The sequence below is a fragment of the Tursiops truncatus genome, chromosome 13 (genome assembly GCF_011762595.2).
Source record: "Tursiops truncatus isolate mTurTru1 chromosome 13, mTurTru1.mat.Y, whole genome shotgun sequence".
In the NCBI taxonomy this organism is placed as follows: domain Eukaryota; kingdom Metazoa; phylum Chordata; class Mammalia; order Artiodactyla; family Delphinidae; genus Tursiops; species Tursiops truncatus.
The window spans coordinates 15243922-15259902 of record NC_047046.1 but is presented as its reverse complement, the minus strand read 5'-3'; the positions used below and the strand labels follow the sequence as shown (position 1 = coordinate 15259902).

Genomic DNA, 15981 nt, shown 5'->3' with positions numbered 1-15981 from the left:
GATCTGAGTCCTCCTCATCCCTGGGCAATCTGCTCAGTGCAGTTCAGAGGTTCAGATCCCCGAGCCAAGCTTTGCTCCTGCATACCTGATTGCTTTTCCGCTTAATAAAGGAGCAAGTCAGTTCATGGAAAATTTCCTTGATTTTGCGAACACAGACGCCACTGTGTGTTAGCATCCTTTGGCCATTAGCTGTCAAGGCAGCCAGGGCAGAGATCTATTTAAAGAACACGTAGGTGCCTTTGCTTTTTGCCATCAGGGAAAGAGACACATCTAAAACAGGGGCAGAAGGGTCCTGATATAAGACAGACCTTCGTTTGCCATCTGCATTTACTCAAGAAAGTGGAATTAATTGCCTAATGAGGTTTGGTCTCCTCATGTTAATTAATGATGCCGCAGCCAAATGTTAGTGGTTTGTTATTTGCTTTTATTTGCAAAGGAGAGAGATTGAGCCCCCAGTTAGAAATGCCTCACAGGCTGTAGTTTTGCTAAATTCTATAGTCCTGCTCACAATGCCTCAAGCAGGCTGGGTGCTCCTAGTTGAGGTAAGAGAAAAGGGATCATTGAGTCTTGGCTTTGTTGGGGCTCTTGTTTATTGCCAAGGAAAGAATGGCCAAGATGCTTTTCACCATGTGGGATAAACCTCAACGTGGTTGATATTATGGGCCTGACATCAGCCTCCTTTCCAAATGGGAGGCACCCGCATTTGCAAAAAAGAATCTACATGTAGGGAGAAGAGCAGAACAAATTTATTGATATAAACCTCCACATATTTTAATTTTTTTAAAGAAGGGAAACACCTTCTTTTGAGGTCTACCCCAAAACAGAAGAGCCAGAGATGAAATGTGTTTGTGATTCATCAGAAAACAGACAGGTTTTATTTCTCTTACTTTTAGAAGTAGCTGTCTAGGTACTGGGTTCTGTCAAATGAGAGAGGGATTATATTTGGAAATCCTAATTGTGGAGAGGCTTTCTTTAAAAAGCATCCTAAAGCCAAACTGGCTCCCACTGATGCTTCTTTGGTTGTTTCTTTTTTTCCTTTAATCCTTCTGACACTCTGAAAGTAGTTCACACATGGAATTAAAGGAATCCATTTTGTCCATCCTTGATGTTTACTTGACTTTGTAGTTCCTCTCTAGAAGCTCCAATCTCATCTTCTGGCCCTCACTTTGAAGAGTGATGTTGGGAAAATTATGAATTTAATTTTTTTAGTTGGAACACTCAAATAGGCTAAAGCAAAAAAAAAAAAAACCATCAAAACAAAAAACAAGAAAGGAATATATTGGCTTATATTATGGACAAGTGTAGGAGCTTCAGGCATGGCTGGATCCAGGCACTCAAATAATAGCATCAGGAATCAATTTCTCACATCGCTCTCTCTTTTTTTTTTTTTTTTTTTTTTTTTTGCGGTACGCGGGCCTCTCACTGTTGTGGCCTCTCCCATTGCGGAGCACAGGCTCCAGATGCGCAGGCTCAGTGGCCATGGCTCATGGGCCCAGCCGCTCCGCAGCATGTGGGATCCTCCCGGACCGGGAGTCCTGTGACCGAACCTGCGTCCCCTGCATCAGCAGGCGGACTCTCAACCACTGCGCCACCAGGGAAGCCCAACATTGCTCTCCCTTTTGTACAGACTTCAGTCTCAGGCTGGAGGAAGGCAGAGATTCCCTTCAGCAGCTCCAGACTTACATTCTACCAGCTTAGCAATCCAATGTAGAAGGTATGCCTTCTTCCTAAGGGCACTAGCAAAATTTCAGATAGGAATCTCATTGGCTTGCATGGGGTCACATGCCCTTCTCTGTACCAAACACTGGCTATTATGGCCAATCCAACAGACAAATTGGTCAGGCTTGGGCATGTGCCAGCCCCTGGAGTAGAGGGAGGCATCAGCTCCACCCAGACCTCATGGACCAACTGTGGGGGAGAAGTAATTTACTTGAAAGGCAGTCAGGAGCAGGGAAACGTGTGCTGCTTGGGCAACGGTAACAGATGATTTTGGGATCATGTGCTAGTCTGGGTCCTTCAGGAAGCAGACACCAAGACGGGATTAAATATGCAAGGATTTAATTAAGGGATACACCTATGGGAGAAAATAGAAAGGGAGCTGGGAAGGCTTGTAGAGCCATCAGACCCTGAGTGAAGGGGAGAGGGAAGGAAGATTCAGTGGGAGTGTCCTAGACTCCCGTGCATTGTAAGGAAGTTTCAGCAAGGCGTCAGGAGGCCTCTCCTGACAGTCTCTGTCAGAGGAGTCCCATGTCTCCCTGATTAGGCCTGTTTTAGTATTTCTGCTGTGTTCAGTTACTGGCTGGGAACAGCCCATGAGAAGCGTGGCCTTGTTTGCACCAATGGATTTGAGAGCACAGCAGCTGGGGCCCTCAGTCAATTACGCTTCCTGTAGCTGAAGTTCTATAAGGCACGTTCTCATGGCTCTCACAGATAATAACTCATATTTATAAAGTATATCATAGATTAAAAGGTGCTATAATAGGTCTTGGCTTAGTTAATGCCCTTGATACAAATAATATTGTCATCACCTTCTCCCATTTTACAGATGGGGAAGGTAATACAGGAGAGGTGATGATTTGTCCAAGGCGCTCCACTAGTTAGTGAAGAGCTGGACTCAGATCCTGACCTGCCTCCTTACCTATCATAACCCCTCTGCACTCAGTTGAATTGCATCCCCCAAATTCATGTCCACCTGGAACCTCAGAATGTAACCTTATTTAGAAATAGAGTCTTTGCAGATATAATTAGTTACGTTAAGATGAGGCCATGCTGGATTATGGTGGGCTCTAAATCCAGTGTGACTGGTGTCCTTCTAAGAAGAAGAGATGAGGACCCAGCCACAGAAGAGACAGAGGGAGAAGGCCATGTGGTGACAGAGGTAGAGATTGGAGTGATGTAGCCACAAGCCAAGGATTACCAAGGATTGTCAGCAACCACCAAACGGTAGGAGAGAGTCATGGAACAGGTTCTTCTCTACAGCCTTCAAGAGAGAGCATGGCCTTGTTGACACCTTGATTTGGACTTTTAGCCTCCAGAACTGTGAGAGAATAAGTCTGTGGTTTTAGCCAACCAGTTAGTGGTAATTTGTTATGGTGGCCCTAGGACACTGACACACCCTCTTAAAAGAACCTGTCACCCCTCTGGTTCCCCTCTCTGTTCATGCTGTGTGACTCTGCCCCCCACCCAGCACCATGGGCGTTTCTGATTGGATAAATCCAAAGCCACGGAGTCTGTGGTTAATTAGTAGAGGCATAGAAATGCTGGGCCAGGAAGATTTGCATCATATGCAAGTCCAAGGATAGTGTCTGAAAAAGAGACATAGTCATGTTGATACCGTATACCCCCTGATGGGATGTGATAAGAAGGGATTCTTGCTCAAAGTCCATAACTCCAGTATAATCATGAGAATCATCAAAAAAACCCCAAATTGGGGAGGTATTATACAGAATATCTGATCAGTACTCATCAAAAGTGTCATGGTCATGGAACAAGGAAAGACTGAGAAATTCACAGATTGGAGGAGTTTAAGAGGTGAGATGACTAAATGCAATGTTGGATCCTAGAATGACCAAAAAAGACATAAGTAAAATCCAATGAAGTCAGTGTTGTACCAATGTTAACTTCTTAGTTTTGACAAAATTAAAAAGTTTATTTAAAAAAAGAGACAAGAGACAGAGAAGCAAAAGCAAAGAAATACTTTGGGGCCACTCAGAGATAGAGAGAAACCTTAGTTTATGATGTACCTCTTTCAAATCATATGAGATCTGTCTAAATTTCATATCCTGTCCCTGGATATATCTGTCCATCCATCCATCCACCCTCCCATTCATCCATCTATCCATCCATCCAACAAATTCTTATTGATTATCTATTATATATCAGATACTATTCTAGGTTTTAGGGATATAGCTGTAAAGGCTCTTAGGTGTCTGATCTCATGAAACTTATATTCTTATAAGAAGAACAGACTATGTGTCTACACAGTTTAATAATAAACCATCAGATGGTGATAACTGCTATGCAGAAAACCAAAATAGGCAATGAGGGGGAGGTGATCAGAGAAGGCCTCTCTGAGGAAGTGACTTAAACTGTACCTGACGGACAAGGAAACCTGCCATGCAAAGAACAGGAGGAAGTGCAGTCCAGGCAGAAGGAATGGCTGGTGCAAAGGCCCTGGGGTGGGAACAAGTTTGGGTGTTCGATAAACAGAACAAAGGCCTGAGGCCGAAGCATAGTGAGAGAGGGAAGGGTAGTAGGAGGTGAGAGCAGAGAAGCACAGAGTAGGAGTAGGGGGCAGATGATACAGGACCTATAGGGCAGGTAAAATCTTTTTTTAAAAAAAGTACAGTGGGGAGATACCAGAGGGGATTTTAGGAGAGGGAATGACATGTTCTGGTTTGATTTTGAAGATATGCCTTTGGTTGTATGCAGAGAATGCACTGTAAGGACATAGGCTTGGAGGAGGCAACTGAAGTTTGCTGGTGAGTTGATAATGGCTAAGAGGCTGGAGATTGGACTCAATGAGATCCGTCTTTACAATAAGCCTCTCTTTTCACTCCAGCTACTTGGAGGGGTTTCTGTTTCTTGCAGCCACATATGCACTGATTATAACTCAGGTCTTCTGATGCCACATCTCATGTTTCCCCACTGTGCTGTGAGGTCTTCTGTAAAGTTAGCAAAGCCTTTTCTGTTAATATGTCTTACTTTTCTTATTCCTTGTCTCTCCCCCCTTTTCTCCTCTCTGTGTAGCTAGAACTCTCATAATATTTCTCTTCGTGGGGCTCACTTTGGCCTGACCTCTGAGAAAACACCTCACGATCCCTCATTTTTCTCTTCTTTATTTAAAACTTACCTGTCCTAGGGCTTCCCTGGTGGCGCAGTGGTTGAGAGTCCGCCTGCCGATGCAGGGGACACGGGTTCGTGCCCTGGTCCGGGAAGATCCCACATGCCGCGGAGTGGCTGGGCCTGTGAGCCATGGCCGCTGAGCCTGCACGTCCGGAGCCTGTGCTCCACAATGGGAGAGGCCACAACGGTGAGAGGTCCGCATACTGCAAAAAAAAAAAAAAAAACTTACCTGCCCCGTGTCCATTCAATCAAGTCTCTTGAGAAGGATAGGGTGATAAATGTAATCTCAATACATTGGAAAGGAGTATTTTTCCAGATAACAGTGGCATTTCTGTGGTGATTTTTACTGCCTTCAGACTGAACAGGCATTCTTTTTATTTATTTATTTATTTATATTTGGTTGTGCCCAGTCTTAGTTGCCACAGGCAGGCTCCTTAGTTGTGGCATGTGAACTCTTAGTTGCAGCATGCATGTGGGATCTAGTTCCCTGACCGCGGATCGAACCTAGGCCCCCTGCATTGGGAGCGTGGAGTCTTAACCACTGCGCCACCAGGGAAGTCCCTGAATAGGCATTCTTTGAACTCTTACTATTTGCTGAGCTTTTTACTGGGTCCTTTCATGTGTTTCAGTCCCCTTTGATCTTTATAAACATCTAGGAAGGTAGATACCCTTACTCCCATTTTACAGGTGAGGGTGGAGAGGCTCAGAATCTCCTCTCCTTTTCCCTGCAATGAATTATGGCAATATCAGAATGGGCCAAGGAGGAGAAATGATTTTGTGCTTTGATGCCCCATAAGGTTGACTAGAGAATGACATATAAATTCTTATGAAAAGTACCCTCTGGAACTTACCTGGTTCCCCTGAAAAAACAGTAGGCATTTTCAAATGCAGCCAGACTCGTGTCCCCTGTGGCTTTCTCTCTCTTTGTTTCCTGTGCTAGAAAGGGTTGGCGTGAGGTTCCTGTGTTTGCTGTCTGAATGAGCAGGAATGTCCCATGTGGCTGCAGCTTTAGAAGCATCAGCTCTGGGGCAGGAGATCTGCAGCTGACCTCCTCCACAACCATCACTCCCCATCTTTCCTCCAGTCCTCCTCTTCAGTGTGTTCCAGGTCCATGAGAGGGGCCCTGGGTGAATGGGTGGACTGAGTTTCTGCTCAATTTCTTTGCAGTTTCCTGGGTGTGGTGATGATCGTGGAAGGCTCAGTGAGCTGTAGGCATCCAGCCCAGGGGAAAATCCTTTTATCCAGGAAATAAATGGCTAGCAAAAATTATGCCCTTTTTCATTCATTCATTCAGCTGTTTATTTAGTATTTATCCTGTTAGGTACATAAGACAGGTATAGTCCCCTGTCCTCAAGGAACTGCTATCTGGATGTAGCTAGCAACTCTGGCATTGATTTTCTGGGATGATGATCTAGTCTAGGTTCTTTATTTTCCAGGGTTGCTGTAATCATTAAACAATATCCTGCATGTAAAGAACTTAGCTAAGGTCTTAGGAAATTGCTGTTATCAACCTTCATAAATTCTGGGGGGATGATCAGGGATCAGAAAAGAGGAACTATCAGAGGGGTCTCCCTGGAGGAAGTGACCTTTGAGTCTCTAAGCTTGGCAAGAGCAGGGATGGTATTACTTTTGCATCCTTCTGTATCCCCAGCGTCTGGCACATAAGTTGGTTCTCAGCATGTTTGTTGAATGAATAAATGAATGCCTGGCCAGAACTTCGAAGGAGGGATATAATGTGCATGTAGAAGGACCTTTCTAGCATTTCTCTCTTCCCAGGGACCATATTTATTAATGGGGTCAAACCATATATACCATTTTGCAGGGTTTTTTAAAAAATAGGGAGATTACATCTTTTTAGGGTTATACCAAGACTATCAAGGTATGGGTGGTATACCTCCCCTGGTATGGAATATGCCACATTTATTTAAATGACCCTCCTATTGTTGGACATTTAGGTTGTTTCCAATTTGTCACCATTATAAGCATTGCCGTGATGATAATCTCTGTACATTCATCTAATTATTTCTTTAGGTTAAATTTGTCAAGAGAGTCTCATGGGTCAAAATGGTAGGTGTATATAATTTTTAAGGTTTTGGACACATAGAGCTAGATCACCCTCCAGGAAGGCTGTGCCAACGTATGTTGCCACCTACCAATCAGCTAATCTGATCGCCAGTCTGCTTCCTGAGAGGCGGCCTCTCACTATTTCCATAGCACTTTTCACTGCCTTGCCTACTTGGCCAAATGGGATTGGTGGGGAGAGCTAGCCTCTTCCTTTTTCAAGCCCGCTGGATATCTGTCGTGTCTTGTTAGGATTACATAAATGTGATGTTGAGAAATCTCCTTGGAGGAGAGATGCTCCCCAGATGTTGAAGCAAGTACTGGAGTAGGGAGGGAGGAAAGCTTGGGACACTGAGAGGTTGGTCATGTGGCATGCCCCCCCCGCCACCCATCCACTTCCCTGGGTTCCTGTGGAGGTAACCTTGTTCTGCCTCTCCCCACCGCACACACAGAACAGAAATAAGTGTCCTCTCTGTAGTATGCCTCTCACGCCTCTTTTATAGTGCTTGTCACACACTATTTTATAATTTGGGGGACTCTTTTCTATCTCTCTGGCTGGCCTGTAGGATGGAGGGGTAGAATCTTATTCATTTCAGTATCCCCAGCATCTGGCAGAAGGTAATGATAAAAAACAATAAAATGAGGACAGTACTAATAATAGCAACAACTAATGTGTTGAGCACTTACTATGTGCCAGGCACTTTACAGACTGTACCAGACCCTTTACATATTTTATCTCATTGAATGATTCCCATAAACCTATGCTGTAGGTATTATTATTATCCCCATACAGATGAGGATGCTAAGGCTCAGAGAGGTGAAGTGACTTGCCCAAGGTCACATAGCCAGTGAGTGGAAAAGGTGGGACTCAAGGCCAACTCCCTCTCAGTCATTCTGCTAGGTGCTTGCTGAGTAAGTCACTTCATGAGGAGACAGCTTTCCCTTTGCTCCCTCCCTAATACTAGCTAATGACTGGGAGACACCAAAAGATATCTGTTCCCAGCAGAAGTGAGGAATCTGGTTTATTTATTTCAAGGGAAAAGCCAGACTGGGGTTTTGAGAGGGTCTTCTTAGAGGTGTGCTTTGAAAGACCTAACGGGATATAGTTCTGCCTCTCCTGACCTCCCCACCTCCAGTCAGAGTGCCTGGGATCCCGCCATTATGGATTCATGTGTTTTTTTTAAGTCAGAGCTTAACGCTTCTTATGAAAGTATGGATTCTTCTAGCAAATGTCAGTCTCCTCCACCCTTCACGCCTTGGTGGGCGTCAGGACAGCTGAGCTTTTTTTCTCAAGCTGCTCTTCCTCACTCTACTCTTCTCTTTCCACTTGTCTAAATTCAACCAGCTCGAATCTCACTCCTCAGGCTAGTTTCCTGGCCTCTTCTAGCTTGTTCTGCTTTCTCCCTGTAGCCAGCAACTCTGGCATTGATCAACTTGGATGATGATCTAGCCCAGGTCCTCCTAAAATTGTTCAAAGCTAGCAGCATCTTGAAGATATGGGGCTCCTTGCAGAATCCCACAAACTGCTGGCATATCCCATTTATGATGACTAACCATGCAATTTCAGGTGGTCAGATGCCCCCTTCCTGAGATTACGGTAAGATAAAATATACAAACATTAAACATTCTAAGAATAACTCACTTATTCAGCATCGACCAGACATCACATTGGTTCTGGGCCCTGAGAACTTAGAGATACACAAGACTGAACTGTGTTCTTGGAATATTCAGTCTGATGGGAGAACCGATTATAATGTAGGCTGGATCCAGGGAGAAGGTTAGGCTATATTTCGGGAGCTCAGACGAGGGACAAACAAATGGTTAGTCTTTGATAAGTGTTAGTTATTTATTTGTTGTAGACCAGGAGCAGATTCTGGAGGGGACTTGGGTGCGCAAAGATTCTGCACGCTTCCTTGATTTTCTTGGCATTAGACCATGCTTCTGGATTTCCTGGAGTAACTGGGAAACCACACCCCTGAGAGATACAGTTGCTAAGGGGGTGTGTGTGTGGAGGCGAGGTTGGGTAAATCCAGCATACCTAGAGGACAGACTCAGGGCAGATAATGCTCTTCAGGTGCTGGGAATAAAAGAGAAAATCAAACTTATTTTTGCCTTACATTACAGCAACTTAAGTATACTTGAATAGAAGAAAACATTATGTCACTATTGGAAATACAATATTTTTTTCTAATGCACTTTAAAATAAATAAGTAACATTAAAACCTTAAAAAAAATGTGTCTATAGGCCACCTAACATCATGTTTTGTTTCTCAGCACAGCATGTGTCACCCTTTGGAAAACAGCTCTCTTCAGTAATAATCATCATCACAATAGTAACGATAATAAACAAAGATGATACACATAGGGCTTCCTATATGCCAGGAACTCTTCTAAGTGATTTACATACGTTAGCTAATTTGATCCTCATGACCACCATATGAGGAAGTACTGTTATAATCTCCGCCTTACTTATGGGGATACTGAGGCACAGAGGGGGTTAGTATGTGGTAGAGCCAGATTGGAACCTAGGTAACCTTACCATAAAACCTGGCTTTTTAACCATTTCATTATACTGTCTCTGCTGATGCTCCTTCCTCCAGCACCAGTGGTAGTTTGGGGCTGGATGCTTAACTACACTCCTTGAGGAAGAAAGCCTCGTTAAGCACCCAGCACACAGTAGGTGCTTAATAAATGGTAGCTGCTACTTGTTATTTAGAGGATACAACACTCATCCACATCCATTAGCTCAATGAAACGTCCTAGCCACATTGGTAGTAGGTGGGAAAGGTGTTGCAGTCCCACTTCACAGTTGACAAAACTGAGGTTCAGAACATGCAAGTGACATGCCCAAGGTCACACAGCTGGTGAGTGGGGGAGCCAAGGATCAAGCTCAGAGCACCAGAAGGCAAGTCCAAGTTTCTTTCCCCTAGAAGTACCCTGCCTGATATTACTGGATTGACTGATTAGTAAATAATCCTTGTTGACTTATCGTAAAAGCTTGTTTCGCCAAGTCCTGCAACATCTTCTCTGTAATTACCCTATTTTCTCCTAAGGGGGCTAATGGGCTTTCCCAAGACTTGCCCCTTTCCTGGTGAGATGGGATCTGTTGGGGCACAAAGGCCAACCTCAGGGACACAGCAGTTTGCTCTCTCCCTCTTTAGCTCATTCTCTTTTTCTTGCTCTCCTGTCTCTTTGCTCCATCTGCTTGTTTTGTCTTTGACTGATCCCCTGTGATGAGTTGTGCTCCTGGAAAGCTGCCCTGTGACATTTCTTCTCTTTTGTGTTCCTGATAATAACATTTCCCTGGAGGCTCTTAAAGAGAAGAAGGAAGTGAATAAAGCATGTTGTGCCCTGGCAGTGCCATCCAGCGACAGAGCTTGATGGTCAGGCTGAGGCTTTGAGTATGAATCTTTCCTCTTGTACGGTCTCTTTCTGTGTGCACACATGTGCAGGTGCGTGTGCACGTGCACACACATGCACATACATGTACACTGTATTGTTTAGAACAGGCAGTGTTATGATTAAAGCACTGGATCCTCTGGCCAAAAGGGAGCTCAGTCGTGATTCCTAAGGTTGATGTGCTATGGGCTTCTCTTTGTAGGGTCCTCTGGCAAGCTTGCTGTTGGTTTCCTATGGCTTCTGTAACAAATAACAACAAACTTAGGGGCTTGCAACAACACGGATTTATTATCTTACAGTTTTGGAGGGCAGAAGTCCTAAAATCAAGGTGCTGGCGGGCTGTGCTCCTTCTGGAGGCTCTAAGGGAGAATCTGTTTCCTTGCCTTTACTAGCTTTTAGAGGCTTCCCTCATTCCTTGGCTTGTGGCCTCTTCCTCCATCTTCAAGGCCAATAACATAGGTTCTCTCTCTCAATCCTACACTCCATTATCACTGCTCCTCTCTGACCCTCCTGCCTCCCTGTCCTCTTATAAGAATTTTTGTGATTACGTTGGGCCCACCCAGATAACTCAGGGTACTCTCTTTATCTCAAGATCCTTAACTTAATCATACCTGTAAAGTGCTGTTTGCCATGTAAGGTAACATGTTCACCACTTCTGAGGATGAGGTTGTGGACATCTTTGGGGGCCATTATTCTACCCCACTTGCCAAGTGAAATGGGAACATTCTTTCTTTCTGGGCAAATTCAACACCATTTCTTTGGGAGACAGTAGAGCACGTGGGCCCTGAGATAAACTGTGCAGATTTGCACCCTGCTCTACCCTCTCTTCTTAGCTGTATTACGTTAGGCACATCACCTGGCCTCTTTGTGTCTAATTTCCTCATCTCTAAGATAGGCAAATAATGTAATACAACTTCATTTCACTGTTATAAGTCATGAATAGTGCTGGGGTGATAAAACATGTCACCTGCTGAATCATAAGCACCCAAAATAAATGGAAGAGGCAATTATAACTAGGATGCCATATAGCATAATAGTTATAAACTTAGAGGACCTTCGTTCAAATCCCAATGCCACCACTTATGAACTAATGGGCTAGTTGTTTTAGGCAACTGAGTCTCAGTTTTCTCATTTGTAAAATGGAAATAAAACGATTACCATCTTAACACATAGGATTCTTGTGAGGATGAAATAACAGCATGGTGCACACAAGTCACCCAGAACATAGTAGGTAGTTTTGTTATAGTTATTACCACCATCGTCACTGCTTGTCTACTCTGGGGGTGATGGAGAGTCTTAATGGGCTGCCTCTGGCCTCAGCAGAGCAAGGACCGGACAGGGCAGCTTGCTGAATCCAAGGCACTGAGAAATCCCTTTGCAGTGCTCCATCCTTGAGAGGACCAGAGCCTGGTTGGGCTCAGCCTTGGGGTGTCTGGTTTCCAGGCATCTCCCTGAGGCAGAGCTGTCAGAGCTTAAAGCAGCAGCTGGTTCTTTGAATGAAGAGTTCTCCAGAAGCTCTCAGAACAGAAGAGGGGTTTGAAGATGGTGAACAGGGAGGTAGGAAGGCTGGAGGCAAGATTCCCTGAGAAGGCAGAGCTAGTTCCTAGATGGCATGGTCACCAGGGAAGGTGCAGAGCTCTGGTTTCAACCATATTATTACTTTTTAATTTTGCTGCAAAGCTCTGTTCCAGTGAAGGCTTGGGCAGCTGCCCAGTATGCAAAACATTTAAGAGCACAACTGCTCAGGTTGAAACCAGGGATGGGGGAGGGGGGAACTCAGGCCTCATTTACACTCCAACAGGGGCCTCTTGGGTGGGGGGTGCGGGTGTGGGGGGGGGGGGTGAGGGGGGCGGGCAGTCTGAGGAAAAAACTAGCAGGGTGGCAAAAACAGAGGCCTTGGAGTCAGACAGACCCAGGATTTGCATCCCTGCCTGTGCCTCTCCTTGCCTGTGTGAGTTTCAGGGCTTTCCTTCATGTGTCTGAGTCTCAGTCTCAACAACTGAAAATGGGACAATAATAGCACCCATCTCGTAGTTATGAAGACTGGGAGTGGCAACTGTAAGATGCTAAATACAGGTGGTAGGTGTCTAGACATTTAGCAGGTTGTAGCTATTTTCATTCCCTAAAGGCTATCTGAATTCATGACAGACCCTCCCAGAACACGTGCCTAATGCCAGGGAAGCTGTGAGGTACGGGTAGAGATTCCTTGGGACTGGGAGCCAAAAGGCCTGGAACTAATCGGATTCTGATTCCACCACCAGCATCCTATGTGGGCTTCTTGAATCACCCTTCAGATGTTTATTGAGGGCCTACCATATTCCTGACATTATGCTAGACACTGGAACACAGGACCTGGCATCTGAAAAGCCTGAGTTCTAGACTCAACTCTGCCACTTTCTAGCTCTTTGGCTATGGGCAAGTCACTGTCCCTCTCTGGTCCCCAGTTTCTCCATGTGTACAGTGAGGGCATTGAACCTATGTCAGAGGATCTTCCTAGAAAAGATTCAATGAAGTCCTGCCAAAAAATTGTAGAATGCATTTGAACTTGACTCTGAGAGAGACATTCTGAAGCATGGGCTTTGGAATCATACAACCCTGGGTTTCAATCCTGTGTCTGCCACCTACTGTATAAACTTATGCAAGATAATTAATTTCTTGAGTTTCCTCATCTGTAAAGTGGAGATAATCATAGTTCCCTCAAAAGGTCGTGGTGAGGATTCAAGGAGATGACACATGTAAAGTTCCTAGCAGAAGGGCTGGTGTGTAGTTGATTCTCGATAAATGATAGCTGCCATCATCATCACTACCACCAGCATCGCCACCACCATCACCACAAGACCATCACCACCACCATCATCATGATCATCTATAAAGTGAAGCTCTAAATGATCCCTAAGATCCTGACATTTTAAGTTCTACTTTTCAAGGTGGGGAGGGGGATTAAGTGACAAATGTGGTGGCTCACCCTGGGCCATCTAAGTGGGACCGTTTAGAGGAGGGTCCCCAGTAAAAAGGGTTCTTATTTACTTTGCAGAGAAGTTCTAAACAGATCTTGACCTATTTGAGATTTCCTGCCCTTTCCTCACATTAAGCAGGAATAAGACCCTTGAGATCTGGAACATTGGAAGCCATGGGAATCAATTTCTCTTTGTATATTTCTCCTTTTAATGATTTTATTTTCTTGTCCATATAGTGGTTTCACTTCAGAACATGAATCTGGGTCTTTTGGGGATAGGTCTTTGGCTATGGCTCAACTGTCTGATTTAGACCTTCTGTAATCTCCCAACTTCATCCTACTCAAACCATAAGCTGAAAGGTGAGGCTGGCACATACCATTCTGGATTGGCTGTCATTTCCTTTCTCCTTTTGTCAAGACATTTGAATCACAGGACAGGTTATGGATCATGGGATTATACCAACCCACAACTTGGGTGTTCTTATTGTTGCTTTTTAACTTCTTGCTTCCTGTCTTGAGGAAAATCAGATAGTCATATGCTCATTTCGCAGATAAGACTTGGAGACGTTCAGTGACTTTTCCAAGGTTGTATGGGGGCTAGACTTGGTTCCAGAAACCTGTAAAGTGCTATTTCAACTAAGCCATTCTGCCCCATAGAAATTTCCATTTCCTAAGCCTCATCTTCCTGCTCTGAATTCTGAGGCATCTGAGGTATAGGTCAGAAATCTGCAGCAATGTGGGTGAAGACAGGTCAACTGGGCTGATTTGTGGGGTGGGGGGAGAAGCCACTTTGAGGCTCCCACACTGGGGTCAAACTCTTTTCTGAGCAGAGATGAGCAGTGAAGGTCTGGGGGCGTGTGTGGGAAAGGGGCTGTGAAGTTACAGCTTCTTTGCACCGAGAGTGAGCGACAAGATTAGAACAAGTGTGTGGTAGGTAGGCTGTCACTGACTTCACTGTGTGATGTTGAGAAGTCCTGTCCCCCCCCCCACCTCCCCTGGACTCTCCCCCTTTTCTGCTCTTACCATCCAATAACTTGACTTCGAAGCCTAAGGGTTCGCTTCCCGCCCATCCCATCCGCCGCCGCGTTTTAGCGCTGTCCGCGGTGCTGATCGCCAATCTCCTGATTGCCGTTTCGACCAGCTAGGATCTCTGGTGCGCCCAATCTCTCCTCGCGGCCTCCTTCCTCTCTTTCTCCAGGCACCTCACACTTAAATCACGGGTGGAAGGCAGGCTCGGTTCCCCTTGCGCCTGGAAGCTGCTGCCCCCTCCCTTGCTCACACCGGGTTTTGCAGCAGTGGCGGCAGCTGCCACTGATTCCGGCACTGGGGAAGCAATTGATACGTCTACTGCCAGCAGCGCGGAGTCGTCTACGCGGACGACAGAGAGAAACAGGAAGAGAGAGAGAAAGAGAGGGGAGAGAGAGAGAGATTGATTCACAGAGCAAAAACCTTCATCCATGTGGAGGGCAGTCTGAGGGAGCCACTGTGTCCACTGAGTGGTCTGAGTTTCCTCCTCTTCTGGCAGTGGTATTTCTTTTCATCATGGACCTGCATGATTTAGGGGTAGTTGGTGTGTATGTGTGTGTGTGTGTGTGTGTGTGTGTGTGTGTGCGTGCGCAGTTGCTTCGATTTTATTTTGGGAAGAGTAGGAGAGTCAAATGAACAATTTTCTTTCAGGCATCTCCGCTGAGCTTTCAAACCAAGTCATCCGGAGTTAGCATTTTCCCACCCGGCAGGGAAGAGAGGAGTTGGCAAGGATTTGGCTCACCCATTCCCCCTGCAATCCTCTGGTGTCTCGGTAAGTGATATTCTTCTTAACTGTGCAAATGGGCTAGGGGTATTGGAATCCCAGTTGCGAGGAGATGTGTACATGAGCTTGTGGGATAGAGGGCTGGTGGGAGGGGAGGGATGTTGAGGAATGACCACGTTTGTTTGCCCACATTCTGCAGTGTTTGATCGCCTAAGCAACACCCCAAAGCCAAATGAGATTTCTGCTCACTGCCCAGGGTGAGGGTAAAATATGCTAATGTTTTAGGTAATGCGATCAAAATTGTGGCTTCTGCCCAATTTGTCTTCTCCCTTGCAGCAGAAGCTGTTGGAAGTAGCTGGCAGTTCTCTGAGTGAGTTAACCCTTTGTGGGGCTGGCCAGCCTGGCATGGGGGGGATCACTGGGTGTTCTGATCTAGTGGGTGGGCACTTTGACTCTGGATGAGAAACGGTCACCTAAGGCTGAAGGGTTCACCCTTGCCTAGGGTAACCTAGGCATACCAAGTGAGTCTTGCATAGGACTGGGCTCAGAGAGTACCATCTTCCAGGGAGAGCTGAATAATTTAATTGTGGTGGTTTTTTCTTTTGCAAGCTTGGTTGTTATAAGCTTCCTGAAATGAGAGAACTGGGAGACATGAAAGGACCACATTTTGCTTGGAATGAGTGGTCAGGCAGGCCAGAGGGGAGCAGTCAGCTGTCTGCTGAGCAGACAATGTTTTATTTTCACAGGTGGTATAACCTGTAAGTGATTGTATAGAGGGTGCACCAGCCCAGGGGGCTTTATCCTTGAGTCTGTCTCAGAGTAGGGAAAGAAGGGAACAGTGTTTGTTCAGATTCTGGGGAAGGGCTTCAGGCTCCAGGCTCCAGGCTCCAGCTTCAGATCTGTTCCAGGGCAGACCATACCCTGCTCTAGTTTCTTTATTCTGATGGAATAAGCCTCACCAACCTCTTAG

The 15981-nt window shown here is 45.5% G+C and overlaps 1 protein-coding gene across 11 annotated transcripts in view; it reads left to right on the top strand.

The window, feature by feature from the left end:
• RPH3A (rabphilin 3A) overlaps positions 1–15981 on the top strand; it is a 285353-nt gene that overhangs the window by 173487 nt on the left and 95885 nt on the right. For 8 of the 11 annotated variants that reach the window (XM_073790165.1, XM_073790159.1, XM_073790166.1 and 5 more), the window contains one exon: positions 14939–15059. The exons of 1 other annotated variant lie outside the window; for it this stretch is intronic. The gene's annotated coding sequence lies outside the window, so the exon portion shown is untranslated. Of the gene's footprint in view, positions 1–4452; positions 4482–14938; positions 15060–15347; positions 15382–15981 lie in introns of those variants that run through there. 2 more of the 11 variants (XM_073790164.1, XM_033837005.2) reach the window with 2 other exon arrangements.